We start from the raw sequence: 8,164 nt of genomic DNA on the forward strand, positions 1-8,164 counted from the left end.
GAGCCGCCGCTCCCCACGCGCCCGCGGGCGGCCCAAGGACGTGACCGTCGGGTTGCGGCACAAAGGGGCCCTTGAGCCGCTCCCGTGGTCACTGGTCATCTGGGTGGTCACCTGGCAGGCGCCTGGCCCTCGGGTCCTCCTGGGAGGGGGTTCTGGAACCAGTCTTCAGTGCCCGCGCCGGGGGAAGCTTATGGACTGGGTGGGACTGGGGATCCTGGGGCAACGGGTCACCTCCCGTGCGCTTGGTTCGGGGCCAGTGGCTGTCAGGCGATGGCTCAGCTCATCCCAGCGAACTGGTCAGCCTGGCAGGCCACCGTGCTCTTGGTCCCCACGTGGGCGAAGGCATTTGTCACTTTGCTGGAGGAGCTCTTGGACCTGCCTTGGAAAGCAGATCCAGGTATAGGCCGTGCTCCGTGGTGTTCCGGATTTGGCACTGGAGCACCCAGGTGACGTTGGGCTGATGTGACCTCTGCCCTCCGTGCGTGCGCTCTTGGTGACAAGCTGGAAGGAAGCACGCTCCGCAGGTAGAGAGCCCCAAGGGGCGGGGCTTCCGCTTGGGCTCAGGCCAAAAGGGCTGTTTCTTGGGAAAGGCGACCCTTGCGGGATGGCGTCGCCTGTGGGCATTTCACAGCGAAATTCGCCAGAGCCTGCAGGCTCGTCCTTCTAGGCTGTTCGGCCCTGGCAGTTGTCAGGCGCCTCCCTCACCGCTCAGCAGGGGCTTTGTCCTCCCCAAAAGACGGCTCCCCCCGGGGGCCGATCTTCCGGCTGTGCCCTGCGGACTGAGTGGGTCTTGGGTCCCGGGGAGGTGACAGTGTCCCCCACACACCAGAGAGCATGCTAGGTGCAAGTGTGCACTCTGCAGGGCTGGAGGAGCGCCAGGAGGGCTGGGGATTCTGGGCAGTCCCGCCACTGAATATTCCATCCAGCCTCCAGAGCCAGCGGCAGCCCTGTCCAGCCAGGGCTTTCTGTGATAGCTAGCGAGCTTGTCCCTCCCATCTGCCTGCCTTCCGTTCTTCTGTTCTTTCCCCTTTTCCCTCCCTCCTTCCTTCTGTACCATGGTCTGTACTTTCCTACATCCCCAGCCCTCTTGAAATTTTTGAGACAGGGTCTTTATGATAAGTCATTAAGTTACCTAGGCAAGGCACAAACCTTTGGCCCTCTGGCCTCAGCCTCACGGAGCACTGGGCACTGTCTCAAAAGAAGAAATAAAAAGGACTGAGGCTAGAAAGGCCCTGGTTCAGTCCCCAATGCTACAAATAAATAGCTCACTCCCCACATGCAAATGCGTGGCCATTTCCCAGATGGGAAGGTGAGGCTTTCAGAAGTGAGGCTGAGGAAAGAGGGAGGATTTGACATGGCTGCCTCCACTCCCAGGAGAGGTGGGCGGGTCCAGGCCAGGAGCCCCAGGAACCCAGCCTCCCCTCCTCCCCACCCCAGTTGGCTCAGGAAGTGTTGAAAGGGTGGCTGGAGCTTTTAGTGGGCCCCTGGGAAGGGAAGACGAGGGGGCTGGGAACCCAGCCAGGGAGGCCCAATTGCCTTGGGGGTCGCACTTGGGAGGCTGCCTACCCTTTCTGCCTAGGTGAAGCCCAGAGAGCACCTGAGAGGGCAGTGACCCCAAGAAGAGGCTTTCTCTAGGGGAGCGCTTCGCAGCTGTGGGTGGCAGCTGCTCCTGTGTCCCAGATGTGCACTGAGCTGGGGAGGGACGAGATTGTGGTGGCCCCCAGCTCCCTGGCACATGCTGGCCGGGCCACTCTGCTGGTAGTGTGCAATACACTCCCCTCCCAGCCTGAGGACAGAGGAGAGCACTCCTGGGCATTTGCTGGGGTCCTGCCAGGCAGCACATGACACCGGGTGACACCATCCAACTAGCTGGTGCAGCCCAGGAGGCTCACGGGAGCCTGGGCTGGGGGAGGGGGGATACTGGGCTGTGGAGGGAGGCCGGGGCGGGGCCTGGGGTCCCTGTGCTCCTTTTAAGCCTGTTCTATGGTGCCCAAAACATGGTGAAGCAAACCAGCGCATGCCCAGGAGGGCAGGCAGGCGCCAGCTTTGAAGTCAGGTTGATCTGGCTTCAGGACCCAGGTGGCCTCAGCTCCAATCTAAAGTGGGGGCACAGCCTCCCCTGGTGTGGTGTGAGGCAGTGAGGCCCTGTGCTCCCCAAAGTAGGAGACAGGATGAAAGTGGGGCTGTGAGGAGGCGGGGGGCGGGGGGCTACTGCACAGCTGGCAGCTGTGGGGGCCCTGACCTCTGGGCGGAGGCAGGGAGGGTGGCAAAGCCCAGCCCTCAGAGCTCAGCCCCCGTCCATGCGTGGGACCCTCGACCCATGACCCACTGAGGCTGTCACAGCTCCTGACACTGTGTCACTTGGTCACCTGTAAAGAAAGCCTTGAATCTTTCATGGGCTGGTGCTTAAAAATAGATAAGGTGCCGCCCTGGGGCCAGATTCCTGAGCCTCGGGGTGGTGGCAGAACACACTCCCCACGGAGCGCAGTCGGGAGGCTGGGGCGTGGCCAGAGCACCGCCACCAGGAGTGGGGCTCAGCTGCCTGACCTGAAGAGCTCAGAAAGCACCTGGCAGGGGCGGGGCCTGCCCTGCACCCCGGAAGAGCTGTGACCCCGCAGCTCTTGCTGCTAAAAGGTGACACCAGTGGTGGCTGCGAGGGAGCTCCAGGGCAGCTGTGTGTGAAGGGCGAGGACGCCACTCCAGCGGCATGCAGCACAGAGGCCGAGGCCGAGTGGGAGCTGGGCGCCCAGCGCTGCCATGCGCCTCTGCTTGACCTTTTGCTTTTCCAGACTTCGGTTTCCAAGTGTGCAAAGGGACCAGTGACGGGGTGATGTTGTGATGATTCCCCGGGATGTGGCCTGAGGGACGCTGGGGTGCAGCAGAGATTTTTCCAGTCCTGGGGCCACCTGACCCCTGGCCCAGCTGGCTTCCCCAGAGCTGTCAGCTGTGCTGGCTGCTGCCCAGAGATAGAAGCCGGCTTCCTGGCTGGTGAGGGCCGCCCTGGCCTGCCGTGCCCAGCACTCACCCGGGCAGCATTCCGCCTCTCAGTGGCAGAGACCCCTATAGCACGCGAGCCGCTCCGTCCACCCAGGGCCCATCCCATCCTCACGCTTGCTGGGGAGGGCAGAGAACTCGGATGAGGCCAGAGGCCAGGTCGTGCCTGCCACCATGGGCCAGCAGCCTTGGCAGGCCCTTCCCTGTAGCTCACTATCCCATCAGAGGGACGGCTGCCATCTCTCAGGGCAGGGAGGGTATCTGTGGGCCTGCCAGCCAACTGTTACCTCTGTCAAACCTGGGGCCTCACTCCTGGGTGGTGCTGGGTGGAGCACCCTGGGAGTCCAGGAGGGACCGTGTGTCCTGGCCCAAGGCCCCGGAGGCCCCTGGGTTGGGGGAGCAGGAGAGGAGTCCTCAGAGGCGCCCTGCGCAGGGGCAGGGAGCTTCCCGTGGGCCATAGCCCCTCAGCCCTAGTGCTGCTCCAGCTCCGGGAACATCAGGGCCACAGGGGCCCAGGGCTTCATGTGGAGGGGAGAGGTACCAAGGGCGCCAGCTGGAGGGCTGGCATGTGTCCCCCACCTGAGTGTTCAGCGAGGTGCTGCTCCAGCTGAGAGAGGCCTGAGCTCCATCTCTGCCCAGTGGCTCCCTCAGGCAAGGGGACAGGTGGGGGGAAGAAAAAGTGACTTAGCTTCTGCCTCAGATCACAGATAGTCTGTCACATTTGTGACTTCATTACACCCTGGAATCTCAAAGGGAGGCCATCACAGCGGTGACTGTGGAACCCTGGCCTCTGGGCAAAGAGGGCAAAGGAGCTTGCCCAGGACCACGTGGCTCAGCTGTTCAGGTTGTGCACGGCACAAGTCTGGAAAGGTGTTAAGGACATTGAGTATGAGGAAAGTGGCTCCTGGGGCGGTGAATGGACCCACTCCTTGACCTTGGATCTTTGCCACATCTTCACCCCACATAGGTCTCAACCCAGGAGTCCTGAGCGGGCCAGTGGGCCAGGACCTCGTACCTCAAGTGAGTCAGAGGCAAGGTTCAGGAGCTCTGTCTGTGCTGCGCCCCAGTGGAAGAGGCACCTGAGTCACCACAGGGCTGGTGTGGCCTGGTGTGCCACCCAGCGCTGCTCCCTACATGGCTACCCAGAGTCCCAGTTGTCCAGCGGGTGGAGCTGTGCTGAGTCAGACAGGCACAGCCTGGAGTCTGGCTTACCTGGCTCCTGGGCAGCCTTGGGAAGGTTCGAGCTTTTAAACCACTCATGCTGTCTGAAGTTCAAATGCAATGGGCACTCTCACCTCCCTCCTGCCCCCCAGGTGCCTTTGTGGGCCACACCGACCCCCTGTGGACAGATCCAGAGCAGCAGCCTCAGAGCCATGTCTGCCCTGCACCCGCTGCCTGGCTCCCAACCTGCGCCACAGGGACAGCTGGCAACCTCCTTTGCAGCCAGTGCCTGCGTGACCCTGGGGCCTGTGCCTGCCGGCTCTGGGGACGGGGAGCCCTCACGGGGTTCCCAGCTCTGGGTCTGCCCCCACTCCCTCAGCTCCTTGCAGTCTGTACCCCAACCACATCCCAACATAACAGGACCCAGGTTCATGGCTTGGCAGTGGGTTAGGGAGTCCCTTCCCCTAAAAACCTGAAGAAGTATGCTCTATGCCTGCCTTACTGTAAAGACAGGAGCAGTGTTCAGTCCTAAGTGGTCACTTCTTTCCTTCTGGTTTATGTGTGTACTTACATTGGACAATGTGGGTGGAAGCTGGTGCCTGTGCACCCAGGCCAGGGGCCTGCTGGGAGCCATGCCCCAGCGCTTATTATTTTGTTTTGTTTTTTATATATTTATTTGTTACTTTTTTTTTTCTTTTTTGCGGAACCAGGGATTGAACTCAGGCCCTTGCGTTTGCCAGGGAAGCACTTATTCCACTGAGCCATCTCCCCGGCCCCCAGCACTTATTATTTTGAGGCAGGGTCTTGCTAATGTAGCCCAGCGGGCTGGCCTCAATTTTGCAATCCTCCTGCCTCAGTCTCCCAAGTGGGGGGATTACAGTCTTTTAATTAATTAATTAATTAATTAATTTACTTATTGTCTTTTGGAAACAGGGTCTTGCTATGCAGTTCAGGCTGGCCTTGAGCTCGCTATGTAGCCCAGGCTGGTCACAAACTCACAATAATCCTCTTGCCTCAGCCTCCTGAGTGCTGGGATTATAGGTGTGCACCACTGTGCCTGGCCAGTCTTCCTTTAAAAGAGATGAAAACATTCCCATGGTCCCTTAATTAAAGCTCTGTGGTCCTGAGTCAGGCCTGGGGCACAGGGAAGCCCAGCACAGCCCACACTCGGCAAGGGTGGCTTGGGATCAAAGCAGGTCAAGCCCCGAGGGGCAGGCTGGAGACCAGATGCACAGGGCTGAGAGGTCATGTGGCTCTCCACGCCCAGGCGTCCTGGTGGGCAGGGAGCTTGGCCTAGGTACGCACCCCGGGGTCCTGGCCGAGTCTGGTCACCACCCCCACGGCCACCTCAGTGGGCTCTCTGGAAGTGTGGATGTGTGCAGCGAGGGGTCAGCACAGTCCTTGAGTCCTCCTGCTGACCTCCCATAAGCCCCTTGTCCTGGGCGCAGGCCGACTTTCCTGGGTGCAGGGGCCTCAGATCCCTCAACCTCACCCTCTCCAGGGCACCTGCCTGGCTCCCCTCCTCTCCATCCTGGGGGCTCCCACAGGCCCTGGCTCCCCTGCCTCTGTTCCCTGCCACCTGGCCTGAAGGCTCTTTGGGCCTCCTGTGCCTTGTCCTGCCCGAGTGTCCCAGACAGCCTTGTCCCAGAGGGCCAGGTGCCAGCTGGGACCCTCAGCCAATGGACTCCTTTCCATACCACTCTCCTCCCCCTCTTCCCTCCTTCCTCATCCATGGCACGTGCTAGGCAAGGGTTCTGCCCTGAGCTACACCCCAGCTGTGTGCCATCTTCATCACTCCGGACAGGAGTGGCCAGGTCATAACAGAAATCTGGAAGAGGCCTGCCCGGTGCCTACCAAGCGCTGGCCACAGTGCAGCCCCAAGCAGCCTCTGCTGTCCCACTCTGTCCCCCTAGGCACTGCCAGCCAGCAGGGGGCAGCTCTGAAGAGCTGGGAAATTCACAGCAGGCTGTGCGATCCCCAGGGCACCGGTGAGGGTGCAGGGTGGACACTGGGAAGCCCGCCGTCCACACCCATCTTGCTTCCAGGTCCAGCCATGTGGCACTGCCTGGGCCGTGCAGAGGACGCAGAGCTTGACCCCCAGTGCCAGCAGGCAGCATCAGGCCCACGCTACGAGTTTGTCAGCTGCAGGCTTGCCAGGACTAAAAGTGACTCACAGCACAGTGGCAGCCTTCAGGGGACAATGGGCAACACCTGTCCAACAGGCGACCTTGAGTGTGAGGCCAGGCACAGGACCAGTCCTGCAGGATTCTTCCTGTGTGAGGTCTCCCCAAAGTCAACAGGAAGTATCAGGGAGGGTGCCAGGGCTGGGAAGACTGGACCAGCGTCAGGGGCGCGGGGCTCGCATTTCGCAGGCTGGGATCTCTGCGGGTGGACGCGGTAACGCTGCATGACAGCATGACGTGCCTGATGTGTGACCTCAAGCCGGCAGCATCGGATAATGCACACATTTTATCACAACAAAAGTAATCGGGGCTGGGTGCCGCTCCGTGGCAGAGCGCTTGCCGCTTGGCAGAGGCTCTGGCCCCGGCCCAGCACCTCAACAAATTTAAACTAAAAGTATGACCACCCAGCCAGGCGGGGGCGCGCCTTCCTCGCACTCCCCGCCTACCTACCCGGCAAGCGCCAAGTATGAAGAACTTGCTGGCTTTGGGGTGCCTGCCCGTTTGGTGTAGGAGAGGAACGCGGGAGGGTGTCCTGGACACTCAGGACTGAAAGGCCAGGGGAGACCCAGCTCCCCGTGGCGACTAGAGCAGTGAGGTCCAGGCACAGCGAGGAATTCCTGTTCGTAGCCGCGCGGAGGGGCGCCGGACCCTGGCTCGTAGGGTTCCTGTCTCTCCCTGCTCTGCCCCTGCGCCCCACCCTGACTCCTTGGCCGGTCCGACGGCATCTGAGGGGAAGGTGAAGGTCACCGCGCCCCCGCGAGGCCAGATCCGGCGAGGGGAGGGGACGAGGACCCAGCCTGCTCCGCGGCCAGTCGTGGCCAAGGTCGCGCGTTCAGCGGGCCATCGCCGGCGGAGGTCGCACGTGTAGGTGTATGTGAGGGGGTAACTGCAGTGGGGGGGTGTGCACATACACATGGACGTGTGACATGGCTTAGACCTGGAGTCCCCGCGGGCCTCCTTGGCTCTGCAGCGGGGCTTTTGGAAGGTGACTGCACCTTCAGCTAGAAGAGCTGACTTGCCGAGAGGAGGCGGGGCCTGTTGGAGGGGCGGGGCCTGTTGGAGGGGCGGGGCCCGATGGGGGCGGGGCCTGTTGGAGGGGCGGGGCCTGTTGGAGGGGCGGGCCTGGCTGGGAGGAGCCTCCTCTGGGCGGCCTGGCGTTGAAGGGATGTCTCTCCCCATTCCTCCCTCCCTCTCCACTTCGGGGGGCCACCACACCCCGAGCAGGCCTTCTGTCCAGGCCCTCTACATGCTGCCAATCATGCAGGGGCGAAACTTCTGAACCAGAAGCTGAGGAGGTGAGAGGGTGTCCTACCCACGCCTTTCTTCAGGCTTCTTACAATGTCCCTTTCTCTACATCTGGTCGCCTCCTTGGGTCCGGGGCACGGGGGCAGACTCTTGCTCTTTGGAGGCTACCCTTGGCCACTCAGCTGACTGAAGAAAAGTCAGGGCTGGCTGGGAACCCCGAGATGACCAGCAGGTAGTGCCACATTCTGCACAGATACAGCTTCCAGGCAACCCCCATAAATCCGGTGAAGGGGCCTGCGAGGCTGGCAGCCTGGGAGTTCTGGGGCTTTTCTCGCCGTCCTTCATGGTCACGAGCTGCCAATTTTGGTCCGATGAGGACTCACCAGGCCCGAGTCCGAAGCAGTCCACTTCCTTCTGCCTGAATCCATCTCCATCTTCATGGAAATGTTAGTGTCCCACAGTGTGCAGTGGGACACGCAGTCGCCGCAGCCGTCACAGCTCACCTGTGGGATGGTGCAGGTGACTGACTCCCCGGAGACAGCACACCTGCTGGACACCTGCCGAGCTGGGGCCCTGGGGGC

Source organism: Octodon degus, unplaced genomic scaffold (genome assembly GCF_000260255.1).
Source record: "Octodon degus isolate 3935 unplaced genomic scaffold, OctDeg1.0 scaffold00123, whole genome shotgun sequence".
NCBI classification, from domain to species: Eukaryota; Metazoa; Chordata; class Mammalia; order Rodentia; family Octodontidae; genus Octodon; species Octodon degus.